This window comes from Oncorhynchus clarkii, chromosome 2, assembly GCF_045791955.1.
Source record: "Oncorhynchus clarkii lewisi isolate Uvic-CL-2024 chromosome 2, UVic_Ocla_1.0, whole genome shotgun sequence".
NCBI classification, from domain to species: Eukaryota; Metazoa; Chordata; class Actinopteri; order Salmoniformes; family Salmonidae; genus Oncorhynchus; species Oncorhynchus clarkii.
Window position 1 is genome coordinate 17,717,786 of NC_092148.1, and position 14,863 is coordinate 17,732,648.

Sequence of the window (14,863 nt, forward strand, 5' to 3'; positions counted from 1 at the left end):
TTACCGGTTTTTTATTCTGCCCGGTACCTGTGGTGGAGGCTAGGACGGAGGGAGAGAGGAATACTGATAATGGCTGCTCCGGGAAGCTGGAAACGAACCACCGCCTGAGGTAAGATAGGCTTGGTTTATTCACTCACTGGGTTTTAACTAATTTGTTGTGAAGATGCCGTTTTTTTGTCATCAGTCGTCATGTGTTTGAAGAAGACCATGATGATAAACTGACATCCATACAAACAGCACCTTCCGTACCCTCCCATGTCCTCCAACCTTCAGCATCAATATGCCATTTCAATCACTATGGTTCTAGTTAATTGTACAGGACATTAATTTGGCTTGTAACATTATTTATCGATTCGTACACTTTGTGGACAATTGAGCAAGTAGCTATATTTCCCCCGTAGTGATGCCTTGCAATGTAGTTGGTTGTGATTCGCCATGATGGAACACTGCCATAGACAGCTACAATGTATCCGAGGCTAGTTCAGACTATCCTTTTCCATATTTTAGAAATCACATTCTCAGTAGGAATGAAGTAGGATTATCAGAAGTCACCCTGCCCAGTAGTCTCAATATTTTGTATGGGCAGTGTTGGCCATGTAAGCTGTCGATGAGCATGCCTCATCATGGACTTATTACGATTTGATGTATGACTGGGATATCCTCCCTTTTCAATGCATCACAGCCACTGTTCCTACTTGTGGTAAAATTGAGAAATTATGGATGCCATATTCTAAATCACTCCTGCCTAATTTTATCTGCAGTGTTTCCTTTAACTAGCTAATGCAAATATTTTAAAGAGAATGTCCAAAAGCCACTGCATTGCTGCAAAATGCATTTTAGAATTCACAGCAAGACAGCGTGGAAGGGTATTGTAATCTCTGATGAAGGCTGTGGTTGGTGATTCAGAAAAAAATGATACATTAAAGAATGTCATAATTATATATATATATTGTTTTCGGTATGAAGGATGACATTACAACCCTAGGATCTTCATACGTTCACACGTGTGTGAATTGGGAGGGACATGCAGTTTCTGATGAAATTGCCACCTAAGACTGTGAAAAGCAGTCTGTTATTGTGTATTTGTTGGTGAATATTTTGAATAACCTTTGTCGCAAAGTCATACCCTGGATAAATCTCGGTGCCGACACCCTTGATTTCCATGTAGCATTATGAGCAAGCCCCTTGCTGTGGTGCTGAAGTAGAAATGCCGGTTCAAAATGGATTCACTTTCCTCTGTCCTTACCATGTTGGCTTCATTCTCTTACTGTTACCACTGCACCGAAGTGAAACCGTTATTACACGTTAATGCATATGTCGTTATGATTTGTACACATCATAATTTGATGTATTTTGATCTTTTATGAATGTATCCCTCATCCACATCCATCATATGTTTGTTAACCCTAACCAGAAAAATCATTCCCTCGTTGGTTTTTAGGTGAAAGGTTGGGTGCCGTTTGACATTGTCTCTAAGCTACCGAGTCATGATTCTTTATTGAAGTGTTGCATGTCCTCATACATTTTGAGCATTAAAATGGATGATTCTCAGTAAATGTTGTATTCCCAAGTTGTATAGATTTCCATGGAATTGGTCATTTGTAATTTATTGTGGTTTAGCATTCTGAACCATATTATGAACATTTGACTGCATGTGACAAGGACCCATTTATTTTGCCAACAGCTTTGCTGAATACACAGTTGTGATACATTCTCTTGCCAATATATTGAAAGACCAACTTGAGTGTGCATTACATCCCTCCATAACATAGCTTCATGTTGTAGGCCTGTACACCCCCCCCCCCCCCCCCCCCCCCCCCCCTAGTTCTCTTTCCCTCTCAATTTGGGGTGAGAGAAAAGCTCTGTTCGAGATTTATTTTGGTACCGGTAGCAGAGTGACACGCTGCTGTGAATGGACTCACTGACTATCTTCATTGTACCGAACCTTGACACGACTGTGAAGTGCAGCAAGTTGGTGTTGACTGGTCACCAAAATACTGACTGTGTGAAGAGGTGCTATTTTGTGTCAGTCAAGCTGGGTGTTTGTGGGAGTGTGATTCCGGGATGATGAGATGCTCACCTGGAAGGATGACTTTCCGGTCATGTTGCAAATATGTATTAGAGCTCATGAGCACTTGGTCCAGTCAAAGGGCATACCACTGTTTTACTGGTGAGCATGTGTGAAAAGTTTGTGCTGGTGTTTGCAGGTGCAAGTCAGTGTGTGTATGTGTGTGTCATGAAGCCTAGTAGCGATCATGATGATGATGATGGGGGTGGCTGTCCGTAATTCGGACTCTTACTTGAATCTAGTAACTTCAACCCAGGTACCAGCTTTTCACCCCCACTCCCTTCCCATGCTCCTTTTCTGGTGAACCTGGCACTGGTGAGGCAACAGATCGCTTGTTTGTCTTTGGAGAGACCACTTGAGGGGGCCTTCCCCATTCATCTATTGATTTACTCCTGAGTTTGATAGCTTAGGGAGGGGTTGCAGGGGACACCCACTCGCACACAAGTTCACAGTCCCCCGCCCCCACCTCCCGCGCCTAGCGTTTACACTGTGGCAAACTTGATATACAGCGCAAGCAGTGTCTTGCCTGTTACCGAGAAGGCACAGTCCATAGCCCACACTTTTCGAGGCAGTCCCCTTTGAGCACAAGCCCTTAAAGTGTGTTAGAGAGGGACTGGAAGGAAGCAGCTCCAGGGAGTTTATAGTAGAATGAAAGTTTGCAAGTGGGTAGGGCCTGGAACGCTACTCGGACCGGGATTGATTGAACTGCAGCCTGTCGGTCCCCTATTAAACCTGCCCAATACGCCCCTTCCCCTCCCTATTCTATTCCTGTCCAGCAGTCCCAATGTGACTTTGCCCTCAGTGTCTCCATCTCTCTCTGAGAGGACAACCCCACCCACTTCTCCAGTCCTCTAAAAGTACATTTGATTTTGATCTGGCTCTGAATGAACCCATTTCCTGATGCACAGCAACTTCACTACCTCATCAGTACTCAAGTTGCCCACCTGCAGTGTTTCCCCTAACATCACCCTCATCTCAGCCTAGATATGTTGCCATGTATCTTGTCTTAGATTAGTTTTTATAGAAAATGTTGTTTTTAGGTGCCACTGGATACTGATTTTGGGGCCTTCAGTGTCCCTCTGAAGATAAAATCTGAGGGACACACTGGTGAGTGTACCAGTACGTTCACTAATGCTCTCTTGGTCACAGACTATATGATGTCTCTGCTTGCACCTTTGGCTCATTACCACCCCACCTTGACTGGCGTGTCTCAGTGAAGTTTGCGTTTCAAGACTGGGCTACCTGCACAGTGTAACCACAGAGTTGGCTACTAAACCTCTACTTCTTCAGCAAATTCAACATCTGATAAGCTTTGTGTTCTTAGAATTGTGTTTATAACTGGCAGATCGTCTAACGTAATGTTATGGAAACTGGAAAATGTTGAATGTGAGAGAAGGCAAAGGACATTCCGTATGCTAGGTCAGTCAGTAAAATCTGCATGGTTAGATCAATTTACAATGGAGGAACACTTGGAATGGATTCGATCAATGGCATCGCATGCACATTTGTCATCAGTCATTTAAGTAAGTGAGCGTAGCGACCATAATTACATAAGTTGATTCCTCTTTGATTCATTATATGTATTAACTACAGTGATTAGCATGACCATAACTATTTTATTTTTTTCATCTAGTTTTGAATGATAACTATTGGAGAAAGCCCAGCATATTAAAAACTGAAGGACACTACTGTAATCCCACAGTTCCAATTTCTCCCCCTGCTGTTGCCAGGAGCAACCAGGCAAGCTACAAGAAACCCACAACATTTCCTCGCTCTCCCCCCTTCTCTCCTTCCATTTAACCCATATCCTCCTTTTCAGGATACCTTTTTTCTTGAACAGATGTGAATCAAGGTATATTTCAAGAAGTGAGGTGAGGGTTGGTGAGGTGAGGGTTGGTGAGGTGAGGGTTGGTGAGGTGAGGGTTGTGGATGATACCCACCCAGGTGGCGCAGTGGTCTGAGGCTGTGCCACCAGAGATTCTGGGTTCGAGCCCAGGCTCTGCCGCAGCCGGCCGCGATCTGGAGGCTCATGGGGCGACGCACAATTTGCCCAGCGTCGTCCGGGGTTAGGGAGGGTTTGGCCGGCAGGGATAGTCTTGTTTCATCGCGCACTAGCGACTCCTGTGGTGGGCCGCTGACCAGGTCACTAGGTGTACGGTGTTTCCTCCTACACATTGGTGCTGTTCAATTTGGTTAAAATAATGCAAAAACAAAGTGTTGGAGAAGAAAGTAAAAGTGCTATGTAAGAAAGATAACGTTTCAGTTCCTTGCTCAGAACACGAGAACATATGAAAGCTGGTGGTTCCTTTTAACATGAGTCTTCATTATTCCCAGTTAAGAAGTGTTAGGTTGTAGTTATTATATAACTTATAGGACTATTTCTCTTTCTACCGTAGGCATTAATAATACATTTGATTTGATTAATATGGTCAAATCCGGAAACTATAATTTCTAAAACAAAACATTTATTCTTTCAGTGAAATACGGAACCGTTCCGTATTTTATCGAACAGGTGGCATCCATGAGTCTAAATATTGTTGTTACAGTGCTACAATGTTATATCATAATTATGTAAAATTCTGGCAAATTCATTACTGTCTTTGTTTGCAAGAAATGGTCTGCACACAGCTCGCAACGAGCCAGGCGGCCCAAACTGCTGCATATACCCTGACTCTGTTTTCACAGAACGCAAGAGAAGTGACACAATTTCCCTAGTTTATATTGCCTGCTAACATGAATTTCTTTTAACTAATATGTAAGTTTAAAAATATATACTTGTGTATTGATTTTAAGAAAGGCATTGATGTTCATGGTACATTGGTGCAACGACAGTGCTTTTTTTCGCGAATGCGCTTATTAAATCATCATCCGTTTCGCAAAGTAAGCTGTGATTTGATGATAAATTAACAGGCACCGCATTGATTATTTGCAACGCAGGACAAGCTAGTTAAACTAGTAATATCATCAACCATGTGTAGTAAACTAGTAATTATGTTAAGATTGATTGATTGTTTTTTATAAGTTTAATGCTAGTTAGCAACTTACCTTGGCTCCTTACTGCACTCGCGTGGAGTCTCCTCGTGGAGTGCAATGTAATCGTCCATAATCGGCATCCAAAAATGCTGATTACCGATTGTTATGAAAACTCAATCGTCCCTAATTAATCGGCCATGCCGATTATTCGGTCGACCTCTAGTATGTGCTGTACGCGCCACGTTGTGTAGCCGTTAGCGACGATGCTAATGAAAAGTCTTCTCATAGATTTGAAAGGTTTTCCCACTCAATTAAATGTTAACTACAAAGTAGCCTATGCATACCTGGCAGAATAAGATCATGATTATTTGCATCAATCGAGTGGGTATTTGTTTTTCACATGTGCGCTACAAAAACACGCTAAACAGCCTCAATCTAGGTGTGCACTGGAATTAAATTAACATTTCTCAAACTTTTCCCAGACCTCAAAAGATGTTTCCTGGTGTGATTTAAGCAAAAAATATAACAGATTTTATAGGGCCCTACTTTAGGCACAGATCTAGGATCAGCTTAACCTGAAAATGCAGAGCTGCTTTTGTATGTCATTCATTCACATATCTCCCTTCCTGTCTGTCCGCCATCCTCTATCATTCATCTGTACCGAAGGTGTAGGTCTTGGGTTTCGATGGAGACAAACTGTTTACTGATCAGTTTGGTGTTTGTGCAGTTCGAGGAATAGGACACCTGACCCCAGATCAGTGTTTTTAATTAGTAACTTCCAGAAAGGACCTTGCCAGGCTAATTCTCACTTCCTTGCCCTGCCCCTGTTAGTTTCCTGTCCCCTTTTAATGCACTTCTCTCTGTGTTCTTCGAATGGCTCATAAATGACTAATGAAAAGCAAAACTGGCTCGTTCACCACTGGCTGACAGGTGGAGGAGTGCTCAGCCTGGCTCTTGATTGGGGGATGGAGATCATCACTTGTATGATGATCAGCCATCATCATACAGGTGACCTGCCAGCCAGGGATATAAGGTGAAATGGTTAGTGTTTGTTATCCTAAGCTTGTCCCGTAATGAACAGTTTTGATTCATATTATAGCTCTGTGAGAACTGTATGTAGTCCCTCTACTGTGGATTGTTGTAGATCTGTTGATTGTCTTCATGAATCCTGAATAAATTCCAAAAAGCTTACTACCCTCCCACAGGTCACTGCTTCCCTCCACAATATCAGAAAGTTGTCTCTTGAGGAGGCCCTGTGTCATTTCCAGTATGTAGGTGTATTTACACTATATATGGGCGTACATGGGGTCATTGGGGTGGTTGATTAAGTGTGTGTTATGAGTGGTTTATTAAGCATGATGCCATGTTCCCCTGCCCTTGTTTGTGTAGTGGTAGGCACAGTGGCTTTTCTGAACAGTGCTGGGCCTGTTGGAGAGCTGACGGTGTGGTGGACAGGGCCCTGGGTGTGTGCCCTCCTTGGGGTGAGTCACTGCTGGGCTGAGCCTGGCTGGTCTGGGGCTCTAGTCTGTCCATTTATCTTTACTGGAAAGAGGTGGACTGGAGAAATTAAATGTTGTTCAACCCTGGGTCTGAAGACTCACAGAATGTGAAGGGCAGGCTTTTGCTTAAGCCCAGCACTAACACACCTGATTCTATCACCATAACCTTTTTTTATTTTAATGTGTTAGTACTTGTCTGGAACAAAAGCCTGCACACATTTGGTTCCTACTAACCAGGATGGAAGACTTGAGAGAGCAACTCCACTCATCACAGTCAACATCTCACTGTCACTCTGAGGGGGCCAGACTTTTATGTTGTTGCCAGAGTAGTCCATAATCACTCTAAGTGTAAGGTGGACTCTGTAATCATTGGATCTTGTGGACAACCACAGATGCTAGTTGTTCTGTAGCACAGCTCCCTCCCAACTGGCTGGTTAGTTTTTAGGTTAGTATTAACTTAGAATGTTGATCAGTTTATGGGTAGAAAACTTGTAACATCACTATGACTAGGGCCAGTACATGTGTCCTCCTGGCTAAGAAAAATGAATGTGACCTCCTGGCTAGGGCCCTAAGCATGACACCTTTCAGTCCGTAAAGAGTGCTTGTTTAGTTATATTGTAACCATCTTTGTCAGTGGCTCTGTGGTCTACTTCCATGTTGCTGAAAAAGCCACGGGATGGTTTTTCATTACCGTCAATACCGTTAACTATTTTATTCGTTTTTTTTAATGAATACCTGTAGTCAACTTGTGCAATACATTAGGAGAGAAAGAACATTGCGTTCTTCATTTCACCTGTCACGTTATTATGAAGAATATGGTAGTCCCCAGGCACGTTTCACCTGGTGTTTGTTTACAAGCACACAACAACTAGAGACTGAAGCCTTGTGAGTCACTCACTGTTGTGTAGCATGCGCCAGGTGATCTAATTACAGTATGGAATTCACAACTAAATGTTTACCAGCCAGGTATCTTGTAACGACTTAGCTAGCTGTCTAAAATGTGCTAAATGCTCTGCAGTTGTGCATTTATTTAGCTATTTAGTAGCTAGTTAGCTTCTTCCAAAATCAAGCATTTACTTGGTAACAGCAGAGAATCCCCTTCTGGATTCTGGCTAATATTTGAATTGTGCCTTCAGCAAACTGTGACTATCAATTTTTTGTTACTTGTATACTTGTAGAGTTTAGGTCAGAACCTGTACAAAATGTTCACAATGCGCTCACTAGCATTCTCTATGGGATTTTACATGTACAGTTGAAGTCGGAAGTTTACATACACTTAGGTTGGAGTCATGAAAACTAGTTTTTCAACTAGATGTCGACCGATTATGATTTTTCAACGCCAATACCGATTATTGGAGGACCAAAAAGGCCGATACCGATTAATCGGACGATTTTTAAAACAATACTGAATGATCGCTTATTTTAACTTAATATAATACATCAATAAAATCAATTTAGCCTCAAATAAATAATGAAACATGTTAAATTTGGTTTAAATAATGCAAAAATAAAGTGTTGGAGAAGAAAGTAAAAGTGCAATATGTGCCATGTAAGAAAGCTAACGTTTAAATTCCTTGCTCAGAACATGAGAACATATGAAAGCTGGTGGTTCCTTTTAACATGAGTCTTCAATATTCCCAGGTAAGAAGTTTTAGGTTGTAGTTATTATAGGAATTATAGGACTATTTCCCTCTATACCATTTGTATTTCATTAACCTTTGACTATTGGATGTTCTTATAGGCACTTTAGTATTGCCAGTGTAACAGTATAGCTTCCTCGCTCCTACCTGGGCTCGTACCAGGAACACAATGACAACAGCCACCCTTGAAGCAACGTTACCCATGCAGAGCAAGGGGGACAACCACTCGAAGTCTCAGAGTGCCGTTTGAAACGCTATTAGCGCGCACCCCGCTAACTAGCTAGCCAGTTCACATCGGTTACACCAGCCTAATCTCTGGAGTTGATAGTCTTGAAGTCATAAACAGCTGCTGGCAAAACACAGGAAAGTGCTGTTTAAATGAATGCTTACGAGCCTGCTGCTGCCTACCATCGCTCAGTCAGACTGCTCTATCAAATTATAGACTTAATTATAACATAATAACGCACAGAAATACGAGCCTCATTAATATTGTCGAATCCGGAAACTATCAGCTCGAAAACAAGACGTTTATTCTTTCAGTGAAATACGGAACCGTTACATATTTTATATAACGGGTGGCATCCATAAGTCAACCTTCAATGTTATGTCATAATTGCGTAAAATTCTGGCAAATTAGGCAGCCCAAACTGTTGCATATACACTGACTCTGCGTGCAATGAACGCAAGAGAAGTGACACAATTTCACCTGGTTAATATTGCCTGCTAACCTGGATTTCTTTTAGCTAAATATGCAGGTTTAAAAATATATACTTCTGTGTATTGATTTTAAGAAAGGCATTGATGTTTATGGTTAGGTACACATTGGAGCAACGATACGCACCGCATCGAAGGTACACTATATATACAGAAGTATGTGGACACCCCTTCAAATTAGTGGATTTGGCTATTTCAGCCACACCCATTGCTGACAGGTGTATAAAATAGAGCACACAACCATGCAATCTCCATAGACAAACATCGGCAGTAGGATGGCCTGTACTGAAGAGCTTAGTGACTTTCAACGTGGCACCATCAAAGGATGCCACATTTCCAAAAGTTCAGTTGGTCAAATTTCTGCCCTGCTAGAGCTGCCCAGGTCAACTGTAAGTGCTGTTATTGTGAAGTGGAAATCAGCCGCGAAGTGGTAGACCACAAAAGCACACAGAACGGGACCGAGTTCTTAAGCGCATAGTTTGTAAAAAATCGTCTGTCCTCAGTTGCAACACTGGATATAGAGTTTCAAACTGCCTCTGGATACAACGTCAGCATAATAACTGTTCGTCGGGATCTTCATGAAATGGTTTTCCATGGCTGTGCAGCCGCACAGAAGCCTAAAATCACATTGCGCTATACCAAGTGTCGGCTAGAGTGGTGTAAAGCTAGCCGCCATTGGACTCTGGAGCAGTGGAAACTTGTTCTCTGGAGGGATGAATCACGCTTCACCATCTGGCAGTCCGACGGAATAATCAGAGTTTGGTGGATGCCAGGAGAACGCTACCTGCCCCAATGCATAGTGCCATATGTAGAGTTTGGTGGAGGAGGATTAAGGGCGTGGGGCAGTTTTTTTCATGGTCCGGGCTAGACCCCTTAGTTCCAGCGAAGGGAAATCTTAATGCTATAGCATGCAATGACCATTCTAGATGATTCTGTGCATCAAGCAACAATTTGGGGAAGGCCCTTTCCTGTTTCAGCATGACAATGCCCCTGTGCACAAAGCGAGGTCCATACAGAAATGGTTTGTTGAGATCAGTGTGGAAGAACTTGACTGGCTTGCTCAGAGCCTGGCCTCAACCCCACAGTTAGGAATTTTTATTTTTAGCTGACAGTGTTATCCACAGCAACTTACAGGAGCAATTCGAGTTAAGTGCCTTTCTCAAAGGCACATCAACATAGTTCCCCCCCCTGCACCTTGTTTGGTCTGGGATTTGAACCTTTCAGTTACTGGCCCAATGATCTAACCACTAGGCTAACTACCATCCTGGGATGAATTGGAACGCCGACTGCGAACCAGGCCTAATCACCCAAATTCTCTTGTGGCTGAATGGAAGCAAGTCCCTGCAGCAATGTTCCAACATCTAGTGGAAAGCCTTCCTAGAAGAGTGGAGGCTGTTTTAGCAGCAAAGGGGGGGACCAACTCCATATTAATTCCCATGATTTTCAACAAGCAGGTGTCCACATACTTTTGGTCATGTAGTGTATGACAATCTGGATACCGCCCAAGCCTAGTGAATATGTTATTGATGCACCAGGAAGATGCAGAATGGTGTGAGAGGGGTGGGGGTGTGTGTGTGTGTGAGAAAAATGCATGTTTCTGTGTGAGTGTGTTTGCAGTGAGCGGCTGCTCTCCTTGGTGCTGCTTTTTTCCTCGGCAGCCTGCTGACCTGCTTAACTCAGCTGAGAGGGAGCTGATGGAGAAGGAGACAGAGACACTGAAAAGCAAGGTAACAGAGGAAGAAAATAAATAAGGAGATTAATCAAGTTAAGTGGAATGGGGTTTACAAGGAGAAAGAAAGAGGGAGAAAGACGACAACAATACATGTCAAGATAAGAAAGTGTAGGTAGCCACTGTTTGTTAGTGTGGGGGAGGGAAGAGGGACAGCAGCTCTTAAATAGACCTTACTACTTCATTACTTCAGCAAGCCTTGATCCATGCCTGTACTGTACTAGATGATCATCCTATGAATAAAAACATCTCTTCATTATGCATATTTTATATTTGATGAGCTTTTATAGATGGTGGAGCGTACAGACACAAAACCTGACTGATGGATTGGTTCATGACTGTTCTACTGTAGTTTTCATAAATTTCCATGTGACCAAGGCTTGGAATTCAATCAAACCACCCATAGAAATGTTTACATTGTTTGTTAACAAACTACTCTCCCTGCACTAGAAGTCGACCGATTATGATTTTTCAACGCCGATACCGATTATTGGAGGACCCAAAAAGCCGATAATGATTAATAGGCCGATTTCTATTATTCTATTTATTTTTTTATATTTTATTTGTAATAATGACAATTACAACAATACTGAATTAACACTTATTTTAACTTAATATAAAACATCAATAAAATCAATTTAGCATCAAATAAATAATGAAACATGTTCATAATGCAAAAACAAAGTGTTGGAGAAGAAAGTAATATAATAAAATGTGTGCCATGTAAAATATGTGCCATGTAAAAAAGCTAACGTTTAAGTTCCTTGCTCAGAACATGAGAACATATGAAAGTTGGTGGTTCCATTTAACATGACACTTCAATATTCCAAGGTAAGAGGTTTTAGGTTGTAGTTAATATAGTATTTATAGGACTATTTCTCTCTATACCATTTGTATTTCATATACCTTTGACTATTGGAGGTTCTTATAGGCACTATAGTTTTGCCAGTGTAGCAGTATAGCTTCCGCCCCTCTCCTCGCCCCTACCTGGGCTCGAACCAGGAACACATCGACAACAGCCACACTCGAAGCATCATTACCCATAGCTCCACAAAAGCCGCGGCCCTTGCAGCGCAAGGGGAGTAACTACTCCAAATCTAAAAGCGAGTGACGTTTGAAACAGTATTAGCGCACACCCAGCTAACTAGCTAGCCATTTCACATTGGTTAGACCAGCCATTAGGCTGATAGGCTTGAAGTCATAAACAGCACTGTGCTTGCGAAGAGCTGCAGGCAAAACGCACTAAAGTGCTGTTTGAATGAATGATTACGGGCCTGCTGCTGCTCAGTCAGACTGCTCTATCAAATCAGACTTTATTTTATAATTATAACAAACAGAAATACGAGCCTTTGGTCATTAATATGATCGAATCCGGAAACTATCATTTCAAAAACAAAACGTTTATTATTTCAGTGAAATACGGAACTGTTTGGTATTTTATCTAACGGGTGGCATCCCTAAGTCTAAATATTCTTGTTACATTGCACAACCTTCAATGTACAGTGCCTTGCGAAAGTATTCGGCCCACTTGAACTTTGCGACCTTTTGCCACATTTCAGGCTTCAAACATAAAGATATAAAACTGTATTTTTTTGTGAAGAATCAACAACAAGTGGGACACAATCATGAAGTGGAACGACATTTATTGGATATTTCAAACTTTTTTAACAAATCAATAACTGAAAAATTGGGCATGCAAAATTATTCAGCCCCCTTAAGTTAATACTTTGTAGCGCCACCTTTTGCTGCGATTACAGCTGTAAGTCGCTTGGGGTATGTCTCTATCAGTTTTGCACATCGAGAGACTGACATTTTTTCCCATTCCTCCTTGCAAAACAGCTCAAGCTCAGTGAGGTTGGATGGAGAGCATTTGTGAACAGCAGTTTTCAGTTCTTTCCACAGATTCTCGATTGGATTCAGGTCTGGACTTTGACTTGGCCATTCTAACACCTGGATATGTTTATTTTTGAACCATTCCATTGTAGATTTTGCTTTATGTTTTGGATCATTGTCTTGTTGGAAGACAAATCTCCGTCCCAGTCTCAGGTCTTTTGCAGACTCCATCAGGTTTTCTTCCAGAATGGTCCTGTATTTGGCTCCATCCATCTTCCCATCAATTTTAACCATCTTCCCTGTCCCTGCTGAAGAAAAGCAGGCCCAAACCATGATGCTGCCACCACTATGTTTGACAGTGGGGATGGTTTGTTCAGCTGTGTTGCTTTTACGCCAAACATAACGTTTTGCATTGTTGCCAAAAAGTTCAATTTTGGTTTCATCTGACCAGAGCACCTTCTTCCACATGTTTGGTGTGTCTCCCAGGTGGCTTGTGGCAAACTTTAAACTACATTTTTTATGGATATCTTTAAGAAATGGCTTTCTTCTTGCCACTCTTCCATAAAGGTCAGATTTGTGCAATATACGACTGATTGTTGTCCTATGGACAGAGTCTCCCACCTCAGCTGTAGATCTCTGCAGTTCATCCAGAGTGATCATGGGCCTCTTGGCTGCATCTCTGATCAGTCTTCTCCTTGTATGAGCTGAAAGTTTAGAGGGACGGCCAGGTCTTGGTAGATTTGCAGTAGTCTGATACTCCTTCCATTTCAATATTATTGCTTGCACAGTGATCCTTGGGATGTTTAAAGCTTGGGAAATCTTTTTGTATCCAAATCCGGCTTTAAACTTCTTCACAACAGTATCTCGGACCTGCCTGGTGTGTTCCTTGTTCTTCATGATGCTCTCTGCGCTTTTAACAGACCTCTGAGACTATCACAGTGCAGGTGCATTTATACGGAGACTTGATTACACACAGGTGGATTGTATTTATCATTATTAGTCATTTAGGTCAACATTGGATCATTCAGAGATCCTCACTGAACTTATGGAGAGAGTTTGCTGCACTGAAAGTAAAGCGGCAGAATAATTTTGCACGCCCAATTTTTCAGTTTGTGATTTGTTAAAGTTTGAAATATCCAATAAATGTCGTTCCACTTCATGATTGTGTCCCACTTGTTGTTGATTCTTCACAAAAAAATACAGTTTTAAATCTTTATGTTTGAAGCCTGAAATGTGGCAAAAGGTCGCAAAGTTCAAGGGGGCCGAATACTTTCGCAAGGCACTGTATGTCATAATTACGTTTAATTCTGGCAAATTAGTTCACAATGAGCCAGGCACCCCAAACTGTTGCATATACCCTGACTTTGCGTGCAATGAACGCAAGAGAAATGACAATTTCACCTGGTTAACCATTATTTAACTAATTATTATCAACACTTATATTTCAATTTGGAGAAATTATTTACCTTCTGTAAATTTAAGAAACATTGCCTTGTTCCTTGTAATTCCGTTATCAAAAACACACATCTGTGTAAGATATTTTCTAATTCCTCTCCCTCGTGAGGGAGAATAATGAAAGTTCACAAAGTAACAAGTAATGGTAGATTAGTTAGTGTTTTTACTGATATCAAGTTTGTTTTTGAATTATGTGACTAAAACTCTTAACTGTGTTACGAAATTGTAGTCATAAACCCCAGTTGGGTCACCTGCTACTGTTCTCCCTTCCACTGGCATACTGTTATTCAGCTAAGAACAGTTATTTTGTCTTTCTGTTGTCTGGTGGTCAAAGCAAGACTGTGAAAACAGTCTGGACAATCCTTCCCTCACTCTCTGTCTCTTGTATCTCTCTCTGTCTCTCCAGTTTACTTGACTTGTCTCTCTCTCACTTCTCCTAGCCCTTACTGACACCTACCCTGTTTCCTCACCCACTCATCACCGACAAATACCGGAAGTCCATGGATGTTGAAAAGTAGTTGAAATTTGGTCTGTCCGCCCTGGCCAGACCAAATCTTAGTTTGGACAGTACAGCACAGTAGAAAACAGTAAAGAAAAGTACACTACTGTAGAGCTCAGTACAGTAGCGCACACTACTATAAACTCTACGGTACTGTACTGTACTCTAGTGTGCTCCACTTTGCTGTACTGTAATGGCCAAACTTGGGAAGCATGTCTATGATTGTTTCAGATTTGGTCTGGTGCGGACAAAACGTATGTGGCCTTCTTTAGGGGTGGAGCTCATTACAATAATATGCAAAAGAAGGATATTGCTTATTTCTACCTTTGTGTACCTGTTCAGGATACATCACCATGCAGGGGTCGCGTTAACACGCAGAATATATATATTTTTAAACGCATAAGAAATATCTTGTTGCGTTTTGTAAATGCAGATCTAATATGCTTCTTATTG

General features: G+C 41.7%; 1 protein-coding gene across 1 annotated transcript in view; it reads left to right on the forward strand.

Moving 5' to 3' along the window:
- LOC139423538 (dual specificity tyrosine-phosphorylation-regulated kinase 1B-like) overlaps positions 1-14,863 on the forward strand; it is a 122,547-nt gene continuing 107,684 nt past the window's right edge. Inside the window, exon 1 of the mRNA XM_071175152.1 lies at positions 1-109. The gene's annotated coding sequence lies outside the window, so the exon portion shown is untranslated. The remainder of the gene's footprint in view (positions 110-14,863) is intronic.